Source organism: Aethalodelphis obliquidens, unplaced genomic scaffold, assembly GCF_003676395.1.
Source record: "Aethalodelphis obliquidens isolate GAN/ISIS:26980383/991018 unplaced genomic scaffold, ASM367639v1 scaffold3, whole genome shotgun sequence".
Lineage (NCBI taxonomy): Eukaryota > Metazoa > Chordata > Mammalia > Artiodactyla > Delphinidae > Aethalodelphis > Aethalodelphis obliquidens.
Window position 1 is genome coordinate 38,700,402 of NW_020837947.1, and position 25,868 is coordinate 38,726,269.

The following is a 25,868-nucleotide window of genomic DNA, read 5'->3' on the forward strand; positions in this document are numbered from 1 at the left end:
GAGTGTACTATGGTCCTTAAACTTTCTGCCCTACATCCAAATACCTAATCATCCACAGATGATATTGCCTTATACTTTACAGAGAAAATGCAAGTTATCAAGTGAGTACTTAACTTCTCTCCCCTCCACTTCTGTACACACTTATGATATCACCCATTAGTTTCTTCTCTCCTATTTTAGAAGAATCTGTGTTTCATGTTCTTTCCAAAGACCCCAGAGGCAGTAGAGCATGGTAGTTAAGAGAACAGTCTTTGGTTTTCAACTGCCTGGGTTCTAATTGTCTCTCTACCACTTGGGCCAGTTCTTTAACCTCTCTGTATTTGAGTTTCTCCATCTCCAAAATGGATACAATGAGGCATGTACTTCATAATATTCCTAAACAGATTGCATTAACTAAAACATTAAAAACATGAAGTGTACTGCCTGGTACACAGTATGAACTTCTGTTAGCCATTACTACTGCTATGAGTTAGTATCATTTCCTGCTTTACTCTCTTCTCAAAATGCTCTCTGACTATAAACATACTGTGGACATTTAATCTCAGCCATTGTATAAATAGCATTGATTATGCTATTAATCATGAGATAAAAATGATTAATTCATTAAGAGATAAAAATCTTGTTTTGCATTAAAATATTAAAATTGAATCAAGGTGGTTTAACAAGAGGAATGCTATTGAATTATTATCAAAGAAACCATAAAGTTCTTAAAATATGATGGAAAAAATCATTTTACACAGTTGGTAAGATAGAAGTGAAGACAAAATCAATTCATGACTCCTGGTAGATTCCGAACAACTCAGAACTCTCCGTATATGTAACCCTAAACTGTGAGCCAAAAGCATGTAGAACATTTCTGACATAGACAGGAGGGGTGGATTTCAGAAATTTAAGCTAGTAAGACATTATTTTTCATTATTAAGATTCTCCTGTGATTATTTTTATCTATTCCAATGTTGCCTAAGCAGATATATACTAATGCATTAAGTATCACATTCCGTTTGGAGTTAAGAGCTGCGTGCTCACTGAAAGGTCTTCCTCAGTGACTAAAATTTACATTTCTGAGTTATTTTTCCCATAAGGATATTAAAGTTTCCATTAATATTTTAAATATGCAAACTTTAAAAAAACTTTTGGTGTTGCTCTCAGAGGATTACCTAATAATGATATTATTTAGTTGCATACTATAATAGAGAATCAGAAAGATATGATTGCTGTTTATAATGTCCACCTAGTCATTTCTGCATAACAAACTTTATTTGAAATAGAGACCAACACCAGCCAATTTTAATATATTTACTGTACCAGTATTGGTGCAAAAAGAGATGGAAGGTTACTTTCTCTTCCACAAAGGTACTATTGCTGAATACACAGATCCTCTGATGTCTAGTTAACAGTTTACATAGCTGGCAGCATTACTTAGGAACAAACTGCTTTGCTTGGAGTCAAAATTAGACACAAATATCATGTACTTTAGGATAAAAGTTACAATAGTATTTTTTTAAAAAGACATCTCTTTCAAATTGTGAGACCATCTAACATAATCTGAACCAGAAATCTTGGAAAAAGTTTGTTTAGAGGTGAGCTATGAGTTCAGTATTTTAAGGAACAAAGGGAAGAGAGAAATGCATATATTTGATTGCATTTTAAAATCCTTCTTCACATAGAAAGTAGACAATGTTCTTCCTGGTAAGTAAACAAGTTAAGTATTACTGCAGCAAATGGAAAGGGCTGGAGTTAGACCTCCATTCAAGTTCATGTTCTGTTGGGATCTGGCCCAGAGCATGTATTTTTGTTCTTAGAACATTGGTTGGCAAATATAAGATACCCCATAAAAATAATAATTATTAAAAAGTTCAAACAACTAATTGTTGGACATCCAACTTATTTTTACATTACAATTTAAAATGTAAGTTAAAATGCTTAATAACTGAAGAGTATTTACATTTCCCAGGCTTTTTCCATACCAATAACTTAAAACTATAAGATAGATAGCCAGAAAACAATATTCAGTCGCACATGGAATGTTCCAGTCACATTATTCAACAACAGTAAAATGTTTGTTAGAACCATACATATATGTGTTAAGATAACAGTTAAGATGTTTGGCTTTAGAGTAAAGCTGAGAAGATAGTTGAGGCTATATAGTAAAGTAAAAAAAAAAAAATCTCCAAACAAAACAGGTGGTTGGCTATTTGGCAAAATGGATTCAAGGTCCAACTTTTTCATAGACTAGCTTTGTGAACTTGAACCACTTGATATGTCTTGTGCTTCACTTTTCCAATTATCTAATAAGAGGAGTAGACCAGATCAAGGGGCCTCAGTGTTTTTGTGGAATAGAGTTGTATTTGATTTTCCTGGAGCTTAAGTTGGTGATAGTCATTGTGAATACTGGGAGGTAAGGAGACAGAGAAATTTAAGAAAAGTAGAAATCCATGTATCTGGGAACAGAGCCAATATTGGGTTTTGTTAAGTGCAGTCTCTTTACAATGAAAATGAAGGTAGGTTGGTGGGAAAATCCTATGGGTAAGTAGAATGGTGGGAGAAATTTCTGCTGTAAGATCAACAGCCTTGGACCATCAGACAAAATGAGGACCAACTTTAAAATAAAGCTCATTGTGGGCTTCCCTGGTGGTGCAGTGGTTGAGAGTCTGCCTGCCGATGCAGGGGACACGGGTTCGTGCCCCAGTCCAGGAAGATCCCACATGCTGCGGAGCGGCTGGGCCCGTGAGCCATGGCTGCTGAGCCTGCGCGTCCAGAGCCTGTGCTCCACAACGGGAGAGGCCACAACAGTGAGAGGCCCACATACTGCAAAAAAAATAAATAAATAAAATAAAGCTCATTGTAAGTTTGGAGCTAACCAAAATGATTAACATCTAAATTTATTATTTTAAAATGTCTTTGTTGAATACTATAATTACATTTTAAAATTGAACATGCAACTCTTTATGGAAAGTATATCTAAAAAACTATTTTATTTATAAAACTACATTTTATAATTCAAAACTTGTGAGAAATGTACTGTAATTTTCTTAATCATCTTTTAATGAGTATCAAATGGCACTATAAAGTAAAAAATAATTTTTGAGTAAATTTGAAATGATTAAAATAATTAACTTAGTGGCCAATTAAAGCAATTACAATTTATCATATATATTTGGACAATCTCATTTTATTACTCATTATTGATAGTGATAATGAATCACTGCAAAAGTGATGTTTTCTCTTTTTTTTTGCTTAAATTTTATTATTTCCTTTCCAGCTTATAAAAATAATTTTGAGTGCTAAGTATCATTATATCCATTTTATAATGAGTAAACTGGGGCTAAGAAAAATTACTTGTTCAAGGTAAGTTACTTAGTAAGAGGCAGAGCAGGAATTCATATCCAGGTCTTCCTAACACTGAAATCTGTGCTTTTAATCGCCATGGACTCTACTCCTTACTTATATAATCATTTCACAAATATTTATTGAATCCCTGTAATATTTGAAACAACTCTCTGGGCATCAAGTCGATAGGAGTAAATAACACTGAAAAACTCGCCCTCTTGGAACTTGCAAAGTGAAGTGTGGGAGACAGAAATGAAACTAAACTAAGTAAATTATGCAGTATGTTAAATTATAATGATGCTAAAGAGAAATAAACCAAGGGAAGGGGACAGAGGGTGTTCCGGGGGACTATTGCAATTTTAAATAGGATGCTCAGGGAAGAACACTCTGAGAAGATAATATATGAGTTAAAACTGGGAGGAGCTGAAGGAAACTTGCCATGGGGTTACGTAGCAAATGAGGATTCCAGGAAAGAAAATAGCAATTATGAAGGCCCTGAAGTGGGAGAATGCCTAGCAAATTCAAGCCACATAAAGGGGGCCAGTGTGACTAGAGCACAGTAAATACATGGGATTGTAGAAGATAAGATCACAAAAGCACAGGGAGCCAAACTTCATAGGAACTTGTAGCTGTTGCAATTACTTAGACTTGTCTCTAAGTGAGATAAAGGGCTACTGGAGGATTTTGAGAATTGTGCATGATCTGACATATTTTATCAGTGTTGAGAAGAACCTAAAGGGGAGAAAGGGTGGAAGCAGAGAAACCAGAGGAGGCTAGTGGCAATAATTCAGGGGCCTTGGAATAGTGACTAATGGGGGAAATAGTGGGAAGTAGTTGATTCTAGATGTATCTGGAAGGTAGAGCTAATGGTATTTGCTGTGGTTTCAACGTGAATTGTGGGAGAAAACTTTGTAAAGCATTTTCTCTGAACTACTACAAGTTATGGAGTTGCCCTTAACAGACATGGGAAGAGCAGGTTTGCAGAGAGGATAGAGATGAGGAGGTCAGTTTTGAATATGGTAAACTGAAATGTCTCTTAGACATCCGTGTGGAGATATGTTGTGTAGTTGGACCTGAGGGCATAAGGGAGAAGTTCAGGCCATACTGGGAAACATGAGTTATAATAGAGACTGGATGAAAGGGAATTAGTGAGGACACAAAAGATATACAAGGATTGAGCCTTGGGTATTTCAACATTCAGCAGTTGTTGGAGAGATGAAGAGGAAACTTCAGAGTAGAATAAAAAGTAGGGCCAAAAAGAAGGAAGATAACTGGGATTGTAGTGACCTGGAAGCAAAGAAAATGTTTACCAGCAGAGTGAGTGTGACCAGTTGTGTGGAAAGCTGCTGAGGGATCAAGTAATACAAGAACTGAGAAGTGGCCATTGAATTGACCGGAATGAAGGTTATCAACAGCAACAGCTTCAGCGGGTAATGGGAGAAAATCTTGAACAGAGTGGATTTAAGACAGAATTTGCAGAGACAATCCTCTGAGGAGTTTTCCTCTAAAGGGAAAGAAGTATATGGAGTGTTTACTGAAGGAGGAAATGAGTAATGATGGCGAGAGGCCTTTTCTTTAGATAGAAGAACAACATTTTTATATGTTGATGGAACAATTCAGATGGGGGAGAAAACGGATGATGTAGGAGAGAGAAGTGAGTATTGTGGAAGCAGTGTTCTTGTGTTGGAGAGAGTAGATGAGATTAGAAAGCAAATGGAGGAGCTGGCATTTGCTAAGAGCAAGGGATGAACAAAGAGTTCATCCATTTTAACCAGTAGGAAGAAAGAGTAGGTGGGAACAGATTCAAGTATCTGAGGGATGAAGTGGTGAAGATTTGTGGATGTTTTCTTCTGAGTTTTTTACTCACTGAGATGTTGGCATATAATGTTAAATTAAATTATATAATATTCAGGTTAGGTAGATAAATCTTAGGTATCGTGAATTGCAGACTTACTCAATTTAAAATTTAAAATTAAAGACTAGAATGTGGCATAAACTGAGAATAAAACCTTTTGAAAATTGTAGCAGATTCACATTATGTCAGTTAAATAGTTACTTTTTTATTGCTATAATAAAAATTTATGCTTATTCATGGAAAGAGCTATTGTTCTCTTCTAGGTCTTTTTTCTTCAGAAACAAGGAGATGGTAATCATCATTATCAACCTTATCTTTGAAGATCAGGGACAGCAATAAATACAGTGTTCTTTACATGAGGGTTAAAATCATCACAAATAATTTCTGTTTTGTGATAGAGTAAGTGACCTTTTCAGTGACGTGAGTCTGTGGGAGAAAGAATAAAATACACATTTGTATATTAAAATTCTCAATTCCAACTATCTGATAACATTTCTTGTCAAACTATTCTAACAGTTTCTATTACTTTTGGGAATGTTTAAATAAAATCTTAACAAAAATAGAGAAAATGAGCTTTTCCCTTTCTCTATACTTTGTGCCAAAAGAACAAAGGTTTATATTGTACATTTCTGTTAGCAGGTACAAAGAGAATTTATAATGTGGGATCTATCCAAGAGGAATATTCCCAAAGTTTGCTTAAAAAAAGTAATTTAAAAATAGTGTACATTTAAGCTACATTTAGAATGTTCTACAAGCTTAAAGGATGTTTGGAGTCAGGTTTTAAAAACAGTGGGATTTAGTGTAATAGGTTTGGCAACAAAATCATTGCAGTTCATACAACTGATGAATTGATGCAGACCTAGCTGACTAACACGTACCATGTGTTTGCTTTGGCAGAGAATTTGGAAAAATAATTTGGAGAAAAACTTATATTATTCAACAGATTTCACTTTTGTTGTTGTTTTGTGGGATTTTTAAAAATTTTCTAATCAGTCTTGCAAAGGTAGAGTTTGCAAAGATCTTCCCATTGATTGGAACCAGATTTGGGCCTTTCACAGAAAAAAAAAAAGATGAAGAGGATAATTCTACTTATTTCGTATGTTTCTCTTAATTACCCACTGCTCAGAAATAGATTTATGACTAGTCATTTCTCAATTGATACCATGTTTATGAATTTATTCGATCTAAAAAACAATGCTATAAAATGCCCCTTATCAACATTTCTAACGTAATCATGGCATGTAGAATCTTCTGTTTAAACTTTGATGGCCAAGAACAGCACTGTGTTTTGCAGTTATGTTTAAGTATGTCATTCTGAGACTTGTTAATTCATAGACTTACTTTTTATGTTGTTGTTCAGACATAAGATTAAAGCTTGTTTCCTTTGTAAAGTAGGTTATTTGAATATTGCTAAAAGGTTTCAAAAGAGTTTGTTGGCTTGTTAGAATATTGGAATTCTCACTGTTTAGTAAAATCCTGAAATATTAATGATGGGATGAACTCAAGGCTGGAAAGAGCTCCGATTCCATTTTATGGGTTGAAAGTTGCTTCAGAGGCTATTCTGACCATTATAAGATACGTATGTTGAATATACTCCTAAATTGACTTCAGGAGCTAGACAAATTATTTTCCACTATAGATTAGCCTGAATTTCTGTGCCATGTTGCTAAACCATGCAGTTCAGGAGATAATGAGATAGTTTCCTCAAAGAAGTATGAGCAATCCCTGAAGCTGGAGGCAGTGCAGTATAGCATATATAAATGTTCAGTGCTATTACATAGGAAAGAGCTGCAGACTGATGAAGCAGGCAACTGATTTTCTAAAGTAAACACAAACATTATTTGAAGGTTACTCCACCTCTATTTTTTGGTGTCCTTGGACAAGTTGTTAACCACTGTGAAACTCAGCTGGACTTGTATAAAAATGTGGATACTGATACCTACTTTATTTCCAAGGTTGTTATAAAGATAAAACTATGTACTGTGTATTGCACTGGGTACGTGGGATCCTTCTTTTCCTCCCACTAGACTGTAACCTTAAGAGTAGGACTGTGAGACTCTTTATGTAGTCATCAGCACGTACTCTTAGGTACTGAGAGAATATTCAGGGGAGGAGAATCTATAACTGCAAGGCAGTGGAAGAGGTGCCATTTATCTAATCGATACAACTTTCTGAGATTGGATTTATTATCTTTTATTAAAAGAAAACAGGATTAGAGAGTTAAACCCAAAGCCATATAGCTAGTAGTTTGAGAAGCTAGAATTCACAACAGGATGATCTGCCTTTCAATGGCATGCCTTTCTAGAGCTTTCTAGTGGAAAGGGAGGACTGACTTTTTTTGAAGTCATAACTATATGCCATATGTTTTCAAGAGGCCTGTTCTCATTTAATTTTCAGAACAATACTATGAGAGAGACGTTATCTTTCCCATTTTACATGAGAAGAAACTCATACCCAGAGATTAAGTAACTTTCTTCAGGTCATACAACTAATAATTTAGCAAACAGTGATGAAAATCCAAAAAAACAGTCCAGTTCAAACCCCAAAAAAGTCCAAAAACAATAATACAACATGCTGCCTGGAGGTACAGTTTCAGCAAGATGAGAGGTCAGCACTTGGGGATAAATATTTGGGGAATGCGATTGGAATGTATGTTGAGGAAGAGGATGGGAGCAGAGATGAGAATCCAAGATTGAGCTTTTGGTGTGGGTGGCAGGGAGCTCAATTTATATTTCATCTTCTTCCAAACCTCTAGACTCCTACTGCTGTGCAGAACTTTCTGTTCCCTGAACTTTCCATGCTTCTGTACCTTTGAGCATGTATTTTCCTCTGTCTAGAATTCCATTCACTCTTCTTTTTCTGGAAAACATCTCTTTAACTTAAAAAATGCAGTTCCAAATTTATTTTGCAAATCTCTTGCTGATCCAACCAATGTTGAATTGGATGCTCTTCTTTTGAGATCCTTTAGTCCAATATTGGCTCAGATACTTACCTCAGAAGCATCATTTTTATGACTCTGGAAGAATGAAATAGAGTTCCTGAGAACTGATGGTCCTGAAGATTTTCTAATCCTATATCTAATTGTGGATTTGATATTCCTGCAAGGTTATTCTAAATGTATAAGCTCCTTAGATTTTAGGACAAGGGAGAATTGAAAGCCTTACACACACACGCACACACACACAGGCAAGATCTGAAACCTTGGGTAGGGTTTCCAGAGATCCTCACCACTGCCCCCATACTGCACGGTCTCTATCCCCATACTGCACGGTCTCTATCCTGATATCCCTCACCATGCTTTGTACATAATAAGCAATATGAACAACTGAAGTTCAGAGGAATTAGCACAATTACGTAAATTAAGGAGAAGTATGATCAAGATTAGAATGAACTAGACCTTTATGGTATGTGGGCCTTTGCTGGGAAACAGTGATTCTGTCACATTGATTTCCAAGTCCAACATCCTGTTTCCAATGCAATCTATCAACACCTTCACCATTATCTTTTTTTTAAAGAATTACTATTGTATTACAAATGTTTTCTTTTGGCTGTAAAATTTTGATTCAGCAGTAAAGTTAGATTTACTGACTGGGAGATCAAGGACTGTTTACTCTTTTCTCTGCTTCTTGCCAAGTCTGTAGTGTGTGGTAGAATAGAGCAGTAGATAATTATTGTTTTTCAAATACTATTATTTTTTCCAATCAAACATTCATTGAGAGTCATGAATTTTACAAGTGAATTGATGACTAGTGCAAATATAGTGATAAATTCATTAACATTTATTTTATCTTCTCCATTCACTGAATTTCCCGTATGTACAATCAGGGTCTATTAAATTAAAAAAAAGAAGAAAGACCTATTAGGGACAGCAAAGCAAAACATGAAATGCAGAGTTAGCAACTAACTGGTAAATATAGAATTTTCAGGCAACAATAAAAGGCTTATTTGTCTATGTTCATTGTCCCTCCTCTCAGATATTTACTGGTCCCTTTACTTTGGGCTATATTGATCAAGGATAAAAGGGAAGCAGAGATCTGTGGCTTGATTTAATTATTGAAAATAAAAATATTTATCTTTGAAATATACCTTGGATCATGGTCTCATAGTATTGTGGACTGGTACTAATGCTGAAAATTCAAGACTATAGCTTTTGTGATTCTTGGTCAACAGTCAATGCTTGGCTTGGGCAGTAAAGTCCTAAAAAGTGGGCTTGTTAATTAACAAATACATCTAAGTTGGATGAACAGAACAGTTTCAAAATGTGTCTTTGGCATTTCTGCATTATTTTTTAAACCCACAAAATGTAGATTTTTATCTCTAACTTCTGTTCACTCACTTGTGGCTACTTTAGGAAGTAGTTTTTCTTTTCTTTACTTCCTCAGTGAGAGCTGCAAGATCATTGTTGGTGCAACTCGGCCACTGCTTAACAGAAGCAGCTTGTTTATATTACTTCCTGTATTTTTTTAAGACCAGCGTTTGGTATCCCTTAAGAATTTCTCAATGCTTTCTGTCTTAGGGATTTTTTTTTTCTGGAGGAATAAGTCAGGGACTCAATTAGGCTAATAATTTCTTACCCATGAGGACATAACGAATTTATTCTCCACTCAATAGCCTTTGGAGAAAATTACTCAGTATTTAGAAGGGGGGAAAATCAGGCTATAAGAAATCCTTTCTTTGAGACTATATTTCACAGATTCTTGCCTTAAAAAATCCATTTCGATACTTTTAAATAATACTCCATGAGATAAATTAAGGCTATTTAAATCTACCTGTTCTTTTAGGAATGAGAGGTATTAAAAATTCTAGTTTGGCTGAGTAAAGAAATGTTAATGATCTGTCTAGCAGTTGAATTTAAGCATACTACCTTGCGATTATGCTGCCAAAACAAATGAAAATTCATTGCCTGCTATTGGAACCAATTTAGTTAGGTAACACTTCATTTTTCGGGCATCGTCAGGGGAATGAGTTATTCCACTTAAGTGAATTTTCCACATAAATGCTTCAGAATTATCTTTTTAAAACAGAAATCAAGGCATGTTGGTTTCTTATTGAAATCCTTCAGTGACTGCCCATTGTCTAAAGAATAATGCATTGCTTTATAATCTACCATTCCAGTTTCATCTCCCTTCAATTCCCCTACCACCTATGATCCACTTTAATTTGTTCACCATTCTCTAGACCTATCATGCTCTTTTAACTTTTTGATTCCCAGATGCTGTTCCATGTGGTCATGACTCCTCAACAATTTACTAGATCTCTTCTCTCTGCTTCCAGGGCCACAGTAAGTTTCCAGTATGGAAGCCATACCATATGGTGATTTTTAATTTCTATGTTAGCTTCCCTCACTAAATTGGGACCTAACAGTGGTCAGGGAACACAACCCTCGCCACCTTTATTTTTTAATCTTCGTATCTTTAGAGACTCATTTAGTGCCTGAAAAACAGTGTTATTATATTTATTTCCTGTGGGAGCTGTAACAAATTGCCAAAAACTGGGTGGCATAAAATGAAATTTATTCTCTCATAGTTTTAGTTTCTAGAAATCAGAAATTGAGGTGTCAGCAGGGCCATGGTCCCTCCAGAGACTCCAGGGGAGAATCTGTTCCATACCTCTTTCAGCTTCTGGTGTGTATCAGAAATCCTTGGCATTCCTTAGTTTGTAACCACAGCACTTTGTCTTTGCCACCATCTTTACATCACCTTCTCCTATGTGCATCTGTTTCAAAACTCCATCCACCTTTCTAAGGAAATACATACGATTTCACTTAGGGCTCACCTGGATAATACAGGAGAAGTTCTTCCTCTCAACATCCTTAACTGAATCACATTATTAGCCATATAAGGTATACACAGGTCCTAGGCATTAGAACATGGAAACATCTTTGGGGGCCATTATCAGTCTATCACAGATACTTAATGTATTTTAAACTGAATTACCCATTCAAATGCTAAAACTTTCCAAATATAAAAACATTAAAAAAAACTACTAACTCATATCTCATGCTTAATTGCTTCCTTAATTAGAACATAGTATTCAAACCATATTTTCATATTTTCTTGATACTAGTGTTTTCTGATTTTCAAAATAAACTATACTTTCAGTCATGGATTAATTTTAGGCTTCTAAAGTATTTAGGAAAGCTCTTTCACTGCTCTCCAAATAGATTCAGACTGCAGTAGTTATTGAGTATCTACGTAATGAAGAGCTATACATGCAAATAATATTCAGTTCTTTCTTCAAAGAAGTTACTGATTAATGTGGAAAATAGACATGGAAGCAGACCTATATCAATAAAATATGCAACTTTTGTGTGGCTAAACGTTAATAAAACCATTCAGCTTTATGTATGAGCAGTTGACATTTGGTTAACTTTCTCTGTTCCCCTGGAAACCTGGTAAAAGCAACATATCAACTTTATTTTTGATAACGTTGGTTGTGGTAAAAATTGATTGATTAGCAAATTCCATCTAGACTTGGAAGAAGTATGAATTAGCCATATTAAGAATAAATGAGGGGATATATGTATACATATAGCTGATTCACTTTGCTGTATAGCAGAAACTAACACCATTGTAAAGCAATTATACTCCAATAAAGATGTTAAAAAAATAAAAGAGAAAAAAATAAAGAATAAATGAACTATAAATAATTGAAGAGGATGCCGTAACAAGATTGCCAGGAAGTGCTAAGGGCCTAGCTGGGGTTGGAGATGAGAATTCATGGTTGATCTAAGCTATATAGTCATGTGATTTTTCTCCAGCAAGACCTGGTCATCCAAGTACAGGAAAAGGCAAGATGAGTTTGTAGTATTCTTCAAGGTCAGAGTTTTGCCTGGTTAGTTTTAGTGGAATAATTTGGGTACTAGGAACTTAGAAATGCTGGCTAGAGAAATTCTGGTGATAAACCATGGGCTCTAGGGAATGAAAAGTAGATAGAAAAGGATTGATAAATTAGAAGGAAATGGAGGCCTCAAGGGCCTTTGCCCTTCTCAGTGGTAGAAAGATGTTGTCAACAAGGGCATGAGAAACTGAAAGGAAAAGAAATAGTGATTGAGGAAGAGTTGTTTGAAAGAAACCAAACAGGGAACTATTCCCTGTGGTGACAAGGATGTGCATTGGGAGGCGGTGACTGAAGCAGAGAGTAGGTTGAAGGTGGCTGAAGCTAAGAGGTTCAGAAATTATAATGCTATTGTGTAGTTGGATAATATGACTAGATGTTGAGATGACTCACAATAAAAAAAGCACTTGGGGTGGAGACAAGACTGAGTCAAATGGCAAATTTCCAAAGAATAGGAAGAGTTGCTCAGTGTCAGCAGATGATAGCAGCCAGGAGGAAGAAAGAGACTCAGAAAACAATGAGTTATTCAATGGTTGCACAAGGATACTTAGCATAGCATTTTGGTAATTAAAAAAAAAAGGAGAGAGAATTTTAATGTCCATTAATAGAGACTGGTTAAATTATGGTGCAGCCATATTGTAGAATCCATATTGTAGAATCCACTTAAGATTGAAGTGGATCTGTTTCTACAGATGTGGATGGATGTCAATAACACATTGTTGGGTGAATAAAGTTGTAGAACAATGTATGTATTTTAAATAAAATCTTTGTGTATAGGTACTCGTGTGTATAGAAAATGTCTGGAAAACACCCCAGAATTCTAATGTGATTACTTTTGGAGAATGGGACTTGAAGTGGGGAAGATATCCTTTTGTACTTTACATATTTTGTATTTTTCAAAGCTTGTATCATTTTTTGTAATTAGCAATTTGAATAAACTTCGAGAAAGTAAAAAAAAGAAAAAGTGAACAAACTAACCAGAAATCTATTCTTTCATATAAAAATCTGGAGAAGCTCAGATTGACTAAATCTTTCTATTTAAAATAAATAATAGCCACCAAAAAAATCCACAATGAGTTATTACGTAGAGATGGAAGAGAACTGAAGGGCTGGGAGAGAAGCAATGCTCTCTCTAGGCTCTGAGGTGGCTGATGGGTAGGAGAAGAGACACTTTGCACTAGAGCAGTGGCATTGTGGGAGAGGAGGCTTTGTTCATAATAGTGAAGTAGAAAAAGCACTTTCAGACGGGAATGGTGAGTGTTTACAATGGACAGAGATTCCAGAAAGCCCTGTGACATGAATTTGGGTTGCAAGAGAAGAGCAGTAGGGAGAAAGGCAATTAATTGTGCAGAAGATGTAAAGAAAGCATAAGGTAGTTAGGTGATGATCCATTTTTTCAAAAGGCTATGTTCAGGAAAAAGCAGTGACCAAAATTAACAGAGAAAAGATGCATGCATGGAATTGATGGCCTGAAATATCCCAACTTTGAAGCCAATCATTTGGGTGTAGGGCCCTCAGAGGTAACTGGCTTGGTTTTAGCAGAGCAGATGAGAAATATCACGAGGTGGTGAAGGATCAGCCTCAGCTGCAGGGGATTGGTGAGGATTTGACACATCAGTCACTTCTTAACTGCTGTCGGGGTAAAAGATTTTTTTTTATGGTAAATTGTATCATCTTGAAATCTACTGCTTTTTAATTTGAGACTGGAATTGGATAAAATTTTTTTTTCTAGAATCAGACAACTTCTGTTCAGTATAATTTTTTTTTTTAAAGAAGATGTTGGGGGTAGGAGTTTATTAATTAATTAATTTATTTTTGCTCTGTTGGGTCTTCGTTTCTGTGCGAGGGCTTTCTCTAGTTGTGGCAAGCGGGGGCCACTCTTCATCGCGGTGCGCGGGCCTCTCACCATCGTGGCCTCTCTTGTTGCGGAGCACAGGCTCCAAACGCGCAGTCTCAGTAGTTGTGGCTCATGGGCCTTGTTGCTCCACGGCATGTGGGATCCTCCCAGACCAGGGCTCAAACCCGTGTCCCCTGAATTAGCAAGCGGATTCTCAACCACTGAGCCACCAGGGAAGCCCCCCAGTATAATTCTTTTAAAAAAATCCTTACTCTCTTTCTGGTTTTCTTCCTATGATTTTAGTGTATTGGATAGATAAGATGTTTTCATATTAAGATTTTAGAAGATAAAGTCTAGTTTCTTTTGTAACATGCTGCATAATTTTCCCCTTATATATTGAAAATAAAGATTTTCATTATTAAATTGGTAGATGAAATTATTTAATTATTGCTTAATATTTTTTTAAATGTTAAAAATTACCTGCTCAAGGTAAAGTTCTTAGTTTGTGGAAGGAAGTAGTGAGTCAAGCACTCATTAGTTTTAGGGCTAAAATCTAATTATTTATCCATGTTTTATTAACAATATAACCTTGAGTTTTTCTTTTTTTTTTCTACTTCTCTAATCTTTTCAGCTGGGAAAAGTCAAGCCCAGGAATCATATATCTGTGACTTGGGCTGTTCTATTCTAATATCCTATCTCAGAGACTCAAACACACTTGTATCCCTTTGACATATTTATATTCTTCCAATTTAGAAGAGTAATAATAACTTTTAGGTCCAACATTTCCAGCATTTTGCAGTTTGATGGTTTAGAACATTTGGTTTAGACTTAAGGACTTTTCACACTTGCAGAGATATTCTCTTCCTTGTAGATCATTAAAGAGTTTTCTTTGACCTGAGTTAATTTCCCCAGATAATCTCATTATATTCTTGGCACCATAAATTCATAACATAAATTGTGCTAACTAAAAGCTGTGGTATTTAATATTTTCAGTAGACCTACTTACTTTTGTCTCCTGTATGCCTTACATTGACTTTCTCACTCCAGGTATGTTAAGAATAAGTGATAAATGTAATACTGAGATTATAAAATACTTCCAAACCTATCACGATTTTTCAAGAAAACGCCTTGACAGTAAAGGTCACATTTCTTTTATTAATTATAGAACTCCCCCTCCAGTTTTATTGAGGAATAATTGACAAATGTATATGTAAAATGTGATGATTTATATACGTATACATCATGGGATGATTACTAAAATCAAGGTAATTAACATATCCATCACTTCATGTAGTTAACTATTTTTTGTGTGATGAGATTATTTAAGATCTATCATCAGCAACTTTCAAGTATACAATATTATTATCTATATTCTTATAGCTAATATATTATCTATTAACTATAATATTATTTACTAGTCACCAGCAGACTGTACATTAGATTCTCAGAACTTATTTGTCTTGTAATTGAAACTTTATACCCTTTGACCTACATTTCCCCATTTCCCCTTGCTCCCAGGCCCTGGCAATCACCCTTATGTTTCTATGAAATTTGCTTTTTCTTTTCTTTATTATTTTTTTTAGATTCCACATATAAGTGATACCATACAGTATTCATCTTTTTTCTGTCTCACATTTTATTTAGCATAAGGCCCTGCAGTTTCATCCATGTTGTCACAAATGGCAGGATCTTCTTTTTTTATAGCTGAGTAATATTCCATTTTGTATCTACACCACATTTTCTTTATCCATTCATCCATCAGAGGTCATTTAGGTTGTTACCATATAGTACTGGCTGTTGTGAATAATACTACAATGAACATGGGAAGGCAGATATCTCTTTGAGGTACTGATTTCATTTCCTTTGGATATATATCCAGGAGTAGGATTTCTGGAATATATAGTGGTTCTATTTTTAATTTTTTGAGGAACTGCCATACTACTGTTTTCCATAATGGCTGTGCCAATTTACATTCCCACCAAAAGTGTGTAAGAGTTCCCTTTTCTTCACATCCTTGCCAACATTTATTCTCATTGAATATATATATATATATATATATATATATATAAACTGAAACAGTCCTAAAAAAGTAATTAAAACCTGTCTTTTCTTTGCACTTGTACAGTAGATTTAGGGCAAAAAAAAAAACAGAGGAAACTGACAATAGCCCTTGAAGTATCTTACATGAATAATTTTCCATATATGATAAGTTTTAAAATGAAATGTTTACATTTGTGATCTTTAAAGCAGACTAGTATAGGAAATCTCTTTAATTCTACTAAAAGTTTGGAAACAAATATATTTAATTTTTAAATTTCTTTCCAAACTATATTAGTATATTTAATTAAAATAATTTCAGTTTTTTAGGCAACAAATTATAGCTGAGAAAATGGACTACATTTTTCTTCATTTTTATTTCTCTCTCTTTTATATGTTTTTCTATGCAAGCATGATTATTAAACATGAAAAAGTTAAAGTTACTTGAATCAAAAATAATCTTTTCTCACTTGTTACATCAATTTTATGAAGTTAAATGAGAATTATTCTCTGTTCCACACAAAGTTTGAAGAGAAGCCGTTATTGCTGCTGCTATCTCAGACCTGGAAAAAGTTTATTATGATCAAAACTTTAAATTAAAGCAAGAGAATACAATGACTCATAAGTAGATAAAAATGATGTCCCTTAGCTTATTCTTAAAGTTATTCTTAGAAATTTATTGGAATTATATATATATGTATATATATTTATACATTTCTTTTAAATAGTGATGTTATCAGATTTAACTATAACATTTATTATGGAAATGAGTGCAATATAATATGGCAGATGATATTACCTTTTTATAAGAAATGATTACAGGATTCGAATATAACGGACTCTGAGATGACTTGCCGGAGTGCAAATGCATAAAGATGATATTCTCCCAAATAATACAGTGCCTTAAAACAGCTTTCCTAAGACCATGCAAGTGTTTAGCTATCTAGTGACTAGGGATTTAACAAGAAAAGGGTAATGTCTTTGATTTCAAACTGGTTTGGATCTAATTTAATTGAGTTGTTTAATAATGTTTCTTTTAAATAGGAGGGGACATATTCTCTGCAAATTCTAATCCTTTGGCTCTGCTATCATGTAGGATCTGCTATTAAGCTAGCTTGACATTTCACTTCTAATTCCTGGGCAAAGATTGCAGCAGTTTAGCTTGTGCAGAAAGGCACATGTTTTTTCGCTGTTGACATTTCACTAGATCATTTACTATCTCTTTGAAAAAGTGACCTCCCAGCTTTGCTCTTTATCTCTTCTTTCTGTCAATTTCTACCTCTCTCAGTCTGTGTCCTCTGGAAACCCTTTCATCAACAAGCACAGCCCTGCCCAGCTAGCAAGCTAATTCTAATCTGAGCAAGAAGTGCATTAAAACTTATAAATCCACCAAGCCTGGAATTATTCCTGCTATTATCTGGGGCTTCAAACTAAACTGCACAATCTTTGCCCCAGAGGGAGACATTACCTTTATTATTCTGGTCAGGAAACAAATCTGCCCCTGCACCGGAGACACTAACTTCCTGAGTGCTCAGTAAGTTGAATGGAACTTGTCCTTACAGATGGACTTAATTCATACAACTGATTTTCTGCTTAGATTTTCCTGTCTAGGATAAATTTCTGCCCCAAGCATACTCTCCTTGACTGGAGCCCTTACGTCTTACCTAATTTTGCTAATCTTCTTCACCAAGGTGCTAGTCTTTTCCTTTCTCCCAATCATCTCTGCCTTATGTCCTGTTGTGAATGGGCTGATGACATGGACCCCAGACCCCAAGGACTGCATTTGAATCAGACTTAGATATGAATATATGCAAACATGCACCACGTACAACTTCATCACACCTCTTTGGGCTTTTGTCAGACTGTCCAGTAAACCTCACAATCTATTTTATTTAGATTTTTTCCTCAGATACCGTTGCTGGGGGGCAATTCTTCCTAGCATTTCTATATGACTGTGACAGCTTTTGTTCCACGCTATCTTTTAAAGGTTGTTTGCATATCAAACAGTCTTAGAAGATAGAGTCTCAATATACCCTGTAGAGGTAGAGGGCAGATTTGTGTCCTGAACAGGATAGTAAAAATTTTATCTCCCTCTTGGACAAACAATGACACTGTTATCTGGCCTCACTCTTTTTAAGACAATATTTTCCTGAACTCGAGGTTCAACAAACCCAACTGTCTGCCCAGCATCCACCAGGGCCTCTCTAAACTGCCCTATGGTGTTTGGGGGTGGGGGGAGAACTGACTTAAACATGAAACTCATGTTTCTTGCTGTGCTGTGAGTGAAAAAGCTCTTTGTCTTTGACCCAGGAGTATCATGTCTTCTGCTAGCATGTGTGAAAACTGAGAAAGGCTAAAATCTCAGACTCTTCACAGGTTTTGCAACTATTCACCCCTTTTTCTGTGGAGTGGAAAGAATGCAGACTTTAGAGTAAATTGTACCAGAATTCAAATTCAGTCACTTAGCTGCTTTGTGATCTCATACAAATTAATAAGCCCTGTCAGTCTCCTCATTCATAACATGAGCTAACGTTGTTAAGGATTAGAAAGTGCATGTATATAGAAATGTATATGTGTATACAGCTTTGCATATTTCATGGATCATAGAGGTAAGGATTGAAGCCAGGACATCTGGTTCTCAAAGCCACGTTCTTTCCACTGTGCCACATGGATCTGATAGGAAATACCATTTGCTATATTGACTAACCCTCTTTTCTTTCTCCTGTTTCACTAATTTCAGACATAACTATTAAAAATACACTTCACTGTTTCTAGTTAATTTTTCACTAGACATTTTCAGAGAAAAGGAGGTATTTATATAAATTTGGAAGTATTGGTTGAATTGAGGATCTTGCTTCCTGGAAAATGACATTTTGTATGCATTATACATTTCCCCTTAAAATTTAAAGAGCTGTAATCCTTTAAAAACGTCACCTCTTCCTCTTCTGTTGTATTACAGATGATATCCAGACAGATTTTGCATTTAACTTTTACTGGTTGAAATTTTCAAAGTACTGTTCTGCTCTTGCCAAATTATTCCCACTTTGCAATCATTCACTTAGCCCTAAAAGCTCCTCAAACCTACAAAGCTGATCAGATATGTTGTGTGACTAATTGAACCTCTTAAAACATAGTAATATTTTTAGAGAAAACTCTTGCACTTCTTCTCAGGAAGTCATGTATTCCATACAGTTGCATATCATTAGTATGATGCCATTTTAGAGACATGTGAAAAAATTAATTAGATTATTTATTCTACATTAAGGTATATCATACCTACAATAAAGATCAAATTAGAAGTGTTTATATCATCTATTTTATTTAACATGGGTCTCCTTTAGAGTCCTGTTCAGTTAGTACCCTCCCTGCTGCATCTCAGTCTTCTCTTTCAATGAAAGTTATGAAGGCAGCATTTGCCTTTCCTTAAATTATTAAACTCCTTTCTTTATTCAAGGAATTTTTGAAATCTCATTTCCTTGTCTGGCTATGACTTGGGAAAGTAAGTGTGTTTCCTTAGTTTGTCCCTAACTAAATAAATATGCAATTTCTTATGATTTCTGTAACTATCCTACCATATGCATTTAGATATGAAAAATACAGATATATTTATCTGTCAATTCACATAATGATTCTGTTTCAATAATTTGCATAATGCTTAGCTCCATTATATCACCACTCTTTTGAATTTAATGATTGCTAAGTGGCTGAAATAATGTTTACTTAATTTCATCTGTTTATTTATTTGCAAACTGCCTATTCCAAAACACGATTAATGTTATCTATAAAAATATATATACTATAACTAAATATTAAATAAATAATAAATAAGAAAATTGGGGCAAACAGAAAAGAGCCACATATCTGGCTATAAGATTTCACGCAAACAAAGCAAATTGAGCATTAGGATTCCTGTTCAATTAAATGTCCATGAAATAATAAAAAAAAATTTTCTCATTACAAAAGTAATTTTTTCTTCTTAAATATGAACTGTACAATGTAATTAACAATGTTCTCAGCCAAATATTTATGCCAGCTGTCTTAGTCTTCTCTGGATGCCATAACAGAATGCAACATACTGGGTGGCTTAAACAACAGGAATTTATTTCTCAGTTATGGAGGGTGGGAAGTCCAAGATGAAGGTGCTGATTCAGTTCCAGGGGAAGATTCTCTTCCTGGCTTACACAGGGCTGCCTTCTTGCTGTGTCCTCTCTTAGCGAGAGTTCTGGTGTCTCTTCCTCTTCTTTTAGGGTCACTATTGGATTAGGGTCCTACCCTTATGACCTCATTTAACATTTACCATCTTCTAACAGGCTTTGTCTACAAATATAGTCATACTGGGAGGTTGGGGCTTAACATACGAATTTTGGAGGGACACAAACATTTAGGACACAACAGCTATAGCAATATTTCATAAGACCATTTCTTATAAAATCCTTAAGTATAGGCCAAAGACAGTATCCCAAGTACATTTGGGTAAATGCACAACTGGTGTTCATTTTGATAATAGCTAAATCTAAATTTGAAAACAACATAAATATTTACTAGCAGGATATGAACTAAAGAAATTTTGATATTTTCATACAATAAATTTTATGTAAATATTGACTCTATTTTCAGAGAATCCTTAATTAGGTGGGTAATCATGAAATGAATGTTAGTGAAAGAGTGAGGATACAATCTGTTTCTGTCTTCCATATCCCAACTGTAGTAATGTGTAGAGGAAACACAAGAACAAAAGATTAACAGTGATTAACTCTGGGAAGAGAAATCTGAAGTGATTTTATTTTCTTCTTATAAAAGAAGTTTCCACTTACAGTGATTACACATAATGTTTATTTAATCAGTGATGGAAAACAGTAGATGTTAAGAAACAAATCATCTGACTTCTGACCATGAAAGAAATCCAACTACTGGCACAACATTTAAGGCACCATGACCTATTTCTAATCATCCTTTCTGCCTTTCCTTTCTCTTCATAGATCCCATCCCCTGGTCAAACTAAATTTCTTGCTGTTAGATGAATAGCTATTCATGCTTCTTTAACCTCTGTGCTCATGCTATTAGCTCTGCTTCCACCACTAACTCTGCCCCTCACCTCTAACTGTTAAATTCTATCTAGTGATAATCTCCTCACTCTTCACCAACTGAATGAATTGTCTTTACTTCCCTAAACTCCCCTTGAACACATCCTTCCTACAAACTTCCAGGTTACTTTTGGCTTTTTATAGCAGTAATCAACTTACAAGAAAACAGTATTCATATAAGTGAGTTTTTTCTTCCTTTAAACTCATAGTTCCTTAAGATCAATCTTTTCCTACTCATTTTGTGTCCTTCCTGGTGGTGCTCAGCACAGATATAGCAGATGTTTCAATTATCTACTGCGCTGCATAACAAACCATCCAAAACTTAGTGACTTAATAACAGCAACTGTTTTATTTCTTTAGGACTTACCTGATCAGTTCTACTGCTCCACATGATGTTGGCTAGGACTGCAGTCACCTGAGGATTCAAATGGGCTGGAATAGACAAGATGGCTCACTCAAAACTTGGTCATTGATCCTGGCTGTAGGCTGAAAGCTCAGCGGGGCTGGTCTACCCGAATATCCTGGGCTCCTCACAGCATTGTGGCTGGATTGCAAAAGGAAGCATGCCAAGAACAAGAATTAATGCTCTGAGTCAGAAAACAAGAACTGCCAGTCCTCTTAAAGGCCAGGTCTGGAATTGTCACAGCGCATTTCTACCACGTTCTATTGGTTGAGGTAGTCAGAGATCCGGCCTAGATTCAAGGAATGGAGAAATAAGTGCTACCTCTCAATGAAATAAGTGACCAAGGACTTGCAGCCATTTTGAATGACCACAGCAGGTAAGCATGTTCATTTATTCAGCCAATATTATGGAGCACCTATTATGAACATTATTTTAGGCACTGAGGTTAGAGCAATAAGAAAAAAAAAAAAAAACGAGAGAAAAACCAAACAGGCAAAACTCCCTGCTCATTGTGAGTTTTTACCAAGAAAAGAAAGAAAATAAAAAGTAAAATATATAATACATTAGAAGATGATAAGTACTATGAGTGAGGTGACCTTGTTACAGTGTACCCATTGCCTATTTGTCCCTGTGTAAATATTAATAGCATCATTTTCCACTCTCAAAAGTATCTTGATTTGGACAAAAATTTATTTGGCCATCCTAACTGTGGTGAAAAATGAAGCAGAGAAAGGCATAGGGAGTGTAGGGTATTGGAGTCTACGTTTACAAATAAGATGATCAATAAAAACATCACTGAGAAAGTGACATATGAGTAAAGATCTAAAAGAGGTAGGGGAGCAAAGTGTGTGAATATATTTATGTGCTTAAGCCCAGTGAAAATTTGCAATTTATGTATGCAAATGAAGAAAATAATTTTTGTTGTACTTTGTAGATAAAATTTTCAGCCTTTTGCTTCTTCTAAATTAGTATGCTCTGCAACTAATTTGATTAATTCAAGGTACTCAAGTCCCCCTAATTCTTATTTGTTTCTGGAAGTAAATTTGCATGTTACATAAAACTCACTTTCGTATTGGAACAGCTTCTGAAATGAATTAAATTCAATTTGGGCACATGCTTCCTTAACCAAAAGTGAGAAAAGACACCAAAGGAGCTACTTCTAAAAGCCACTTGATTTTGCAGCATATGCTATTTGGAGAAAATTATGAAATGTTAATGTTGTTCACCAGGGGGTGCTATAGTCATCTGAAATGAAGTACAGCAGCACAGACCAACCTTCAGGTATTCCCAAGAGCTTAGACTTTGGAAACATAATTTTTAAAATGTTCTCCTTTTTTCATTTTTCTTTCCTTCTTTTCCATTCTCCTCATATTACCTCCAACTCTACAAAATGTATCACTTTAATGATGCTTTATGTCAGCTAATATTAAAATCTGTTGAGATCACTTGAGCCATAACTACTGATAGCAACCATGAACCATAATAAGCACATAAGTAATTCACAAAATGATGCAGGTATATCTAAGCAAGTATGATGTGCTGAAATACATTTCCTGCCTAAAAATTACCTTCATGTTTTTACCGTGGAAAACACTAACATCTGGTTATTACACAATGTTTTCTAAATGAATAAATACATAATTATACAAATAAACAGATTTATGATGATGATAGTGTGCCTTTTGTCCATGGGACTCAAAGTTTATATTCAAATGGGAGAATAAAAAGAATCATTGCACCATAAATTACGATAAATTATGAACCAATTAAGTTACCTTTTCCCATAAGCCAGGATGACCTGGTTTTACTGCCCATAAATGTAAATAATAATAGTACTTATCTCAATAGGTTGTTTTGTGGATTATATAGGTAATCCACGTGAGACCTCTAACACAGTGCCCGGCACATAGTAAGTCATTATTGTTGTTTTTTGCGGATCTAGAATTGGACTATCTGGGTTCAAATCCTGCTATACCACTTAATATCTGAGTAACATTGCTTAGGTTATTTAATCCTTGTGTACCTCTTTTTTAAAAAAATTAAAATAGTGATAACCATAGCGTTTATCTCAGATTTATTGAGATATTTAAATGAAACAATACACATAAAGCATTTATCACAGGGCCTTTCTCAGTACACGCTCCATGATTATTATTACCAACTGGCTGTACCATTTGATCAACTACAACATCTTCTGTATTTCCCAGACTTTACTGTTCCTTTAAAATACCAGCCATGTTCTGCTTGATTTCTCTGATGCTGACTTCTTTCCTTGGTCTAAATTGTCTTTTCTTTGGTCTAAATTGTCTTTTCTTTGCTTACCCACATTTGGGTTCCCTTTCCAACCAAGTGATATGCTATCTGCCATTTGATCTTCAGGCATGGATGTTACCCAAGTGTCCTTGGACAGCTTCAACAGTCCTTTCATGTGGTACTGAAACATCTTCATTTCAATTCTTTACTGCCCTTTTTCCTAATTATCAAATAAATCATTTCCATTAAAAAATGATTTGGAAAGCTCACAGATGCACGATTGAGTAGAAAAAAAGGCAACCATTATATTAAGAGCATGCGTGGATTTGGTTCTGCCACTTGCTAACTGTAGGGTTTTGGATCACATGCTCTTTGGAAAGCCCAGGGCCCCTCCTAAGTGTCATGGTCACTTCAGGCTCCAGCTTACCACCTTCAGCAGATTCTCATTTGAAGTTCTTCTTTGTACCTATCCGAGCTTCGACCCATAGGTGAAATCAGTAGATACTGATTTCACTGATTTCTTTTTGTTTCTCCCAAATACCCTTCTCTTATAAGGACTCTGCTTGTGTGAGACTCTAAGTGAAGGTCTTAGAGGACCAAACCGAGTTTACTTCGGCGAAGCTAAAGTAAATCCTAAAATTGAATATTAGAAATTCTTATTCTTTAAAGTTTCTGGGTGATTTCCTTATGTTATTTGGCTCTATCTCCTACCACTTTTCCTCCCTTCTCTTCTCAATCTTATTTCTCCCATGAGAGAAAGAAAACAAGTTCTCCCACTCTCTCCGGCAGAATAACTTGACTCTCATCAAACATATTGAGTTTTCTATTTCACACTACTTTTCCCATATAAATCAAAAACCTTGTGAACAACATGTTAATGGCTACATATTATTCCATAATATTGAAATACATCATGTTCTTAATCAGCAATGGTTTGGACATTAAAACGTTTCATGTTTTTTTACTAGTATAAATTAATCTGAAGTTAACACTTCTTTGTGAATATATTTTTGCTCACATCTCAGATTATTTCGAGAATACTTAGTTTAGTGTTTACTCATTAAAAGCTTGATGAAAATAATTTTTTTTTGCTGAAGAAATATTCTTAATTTAATAAAATACAATTATTAAAAACTTGGAAAAATTTAAGAGCATTTTATTATTTTTTTCGTACCTTTCATTTCAAAATCAGTTCCCACCTGTGTTGGTATTTCCTGAAAAATTGGCTCATTTTATATGTCATCTGTGGAAGTTTGCACTACCTGTGGTGATCATAAAACAGTAGGTACTATTAGCATATACAAAACACTGTATTGTTTTCCTATCTTCCTTGCATATTATTATCTTGCCTCTTTTGGGATAATACATATTTCAACCCACACCTCATTTAGTCCCCCAGTCAAGCATTCCCCATCCCCCAGCTCTGTCTCCAGGCACAAGAAAGCCTTTCCCACTGTCCTTCACCAAGGGCTGCAGTAGCAGTGGACTTACTGGACAGGACACTTCCCTTTCCTCTTCCACAGGAGCCTAAGGAAGGGTATTTACACCCAGTAGTAGTAATGGAGCATCATTGCGTGGCTGGGGCAGGCTGTAGTGGAGGACAGGGGGAGGGGCCTCCTACCTGCTAACACTGCATTCCTGTTAATGCTCAAGAGGACTGGGGATAGTGGTAGAGTTCTACTTGAAGTGACTGGAAAGTTCCCTATGCTAGTTTGCAAAAGTTGGTAGAGTTGAACGCTCTTGCATTGTCTTTGGGGAATAATTTCCCTGATTGACAATAGCCTGATATCTAGAAGATGATTCTTTCCAACTGTCACAGTATAGGGTAAAAATGGCACTGAAATGGCAAAAGGTAAATTATACTAATAATTAAGGTGTGATACAAGTGAAGTTGTTTCTATCTGTTGGCAAATAGCTTGTTTCACTTCTATTGCCCTTTTTTTCCATTCTGTACCCTGTATTTAAAGAAATAAGAAGGCAATAGGAAATAATTCTAATTTCCAATCCAAATGTAGTACCACATAAGGGCTGCTATGAATACATGCTTTTTGCATTCTCCTTAGGCACACAGAAGGAGTCATTCTTCCTTGTACTCCATTTTGTCTAGGTGGTACATAGAATGTTAAAAAGACCAGGGATTCAGATCCCTGAAGACCTTCTACATTCAATTAATTGTGTACACTGGAATGAGCACATGAGAAGAATAACATGATTTCTCAGACCTTTCACAGT

General features: G+C 35.3%; 2 long non-coding RNA genes across 7 annotated transcripts in view; one reads left to right on the plus strand and one right to left on the minus strand.

The window, feature by feature from the left end:
* The window catches only part of LOC113609828 (uncharacterized), a 31,974-nt gene extending 10,472 nt beyond the window's left edge, over positions 1 to 21,502 (minus strand). Inside the window, exons 1-3 of one of the 5 annotated variants that reach the window (XR_003428819.1) lie at positions 21,348 to 21,502; positions 10,795 to 10,925; positions 2,761 to 2,808 (exon numbers count right to left, since the gene is read on the minus strand). This is a non-coding gene — a long non-coding RNA (uncharacterized LOC113609828). The other 4 variants (XR_003428818.1, XR_003428821.1, XR_003428815.1 and 1 more) reach the window with 4 other exon arrangements.
* Positions 21,503 to 21,665: 163 nt separating this feature from the next.
* Positions 21,666 to 25,868, plus strand: part of LOC113609837 (uncharacterized) — a 68,430-nt gene continuing 64,227 nt past the window's right edge. For both annotated transcript variants that reach the window (XR_003428826.1, XR_003428828.1), the window contains exon 1: positions 21,666 to 21,759. This is a non-coding gene — a long non-coding RNA (uncharacterized LOC113609837). The remainder of the gene's footprint in view (positions 21,760 to 25,868) is intronic.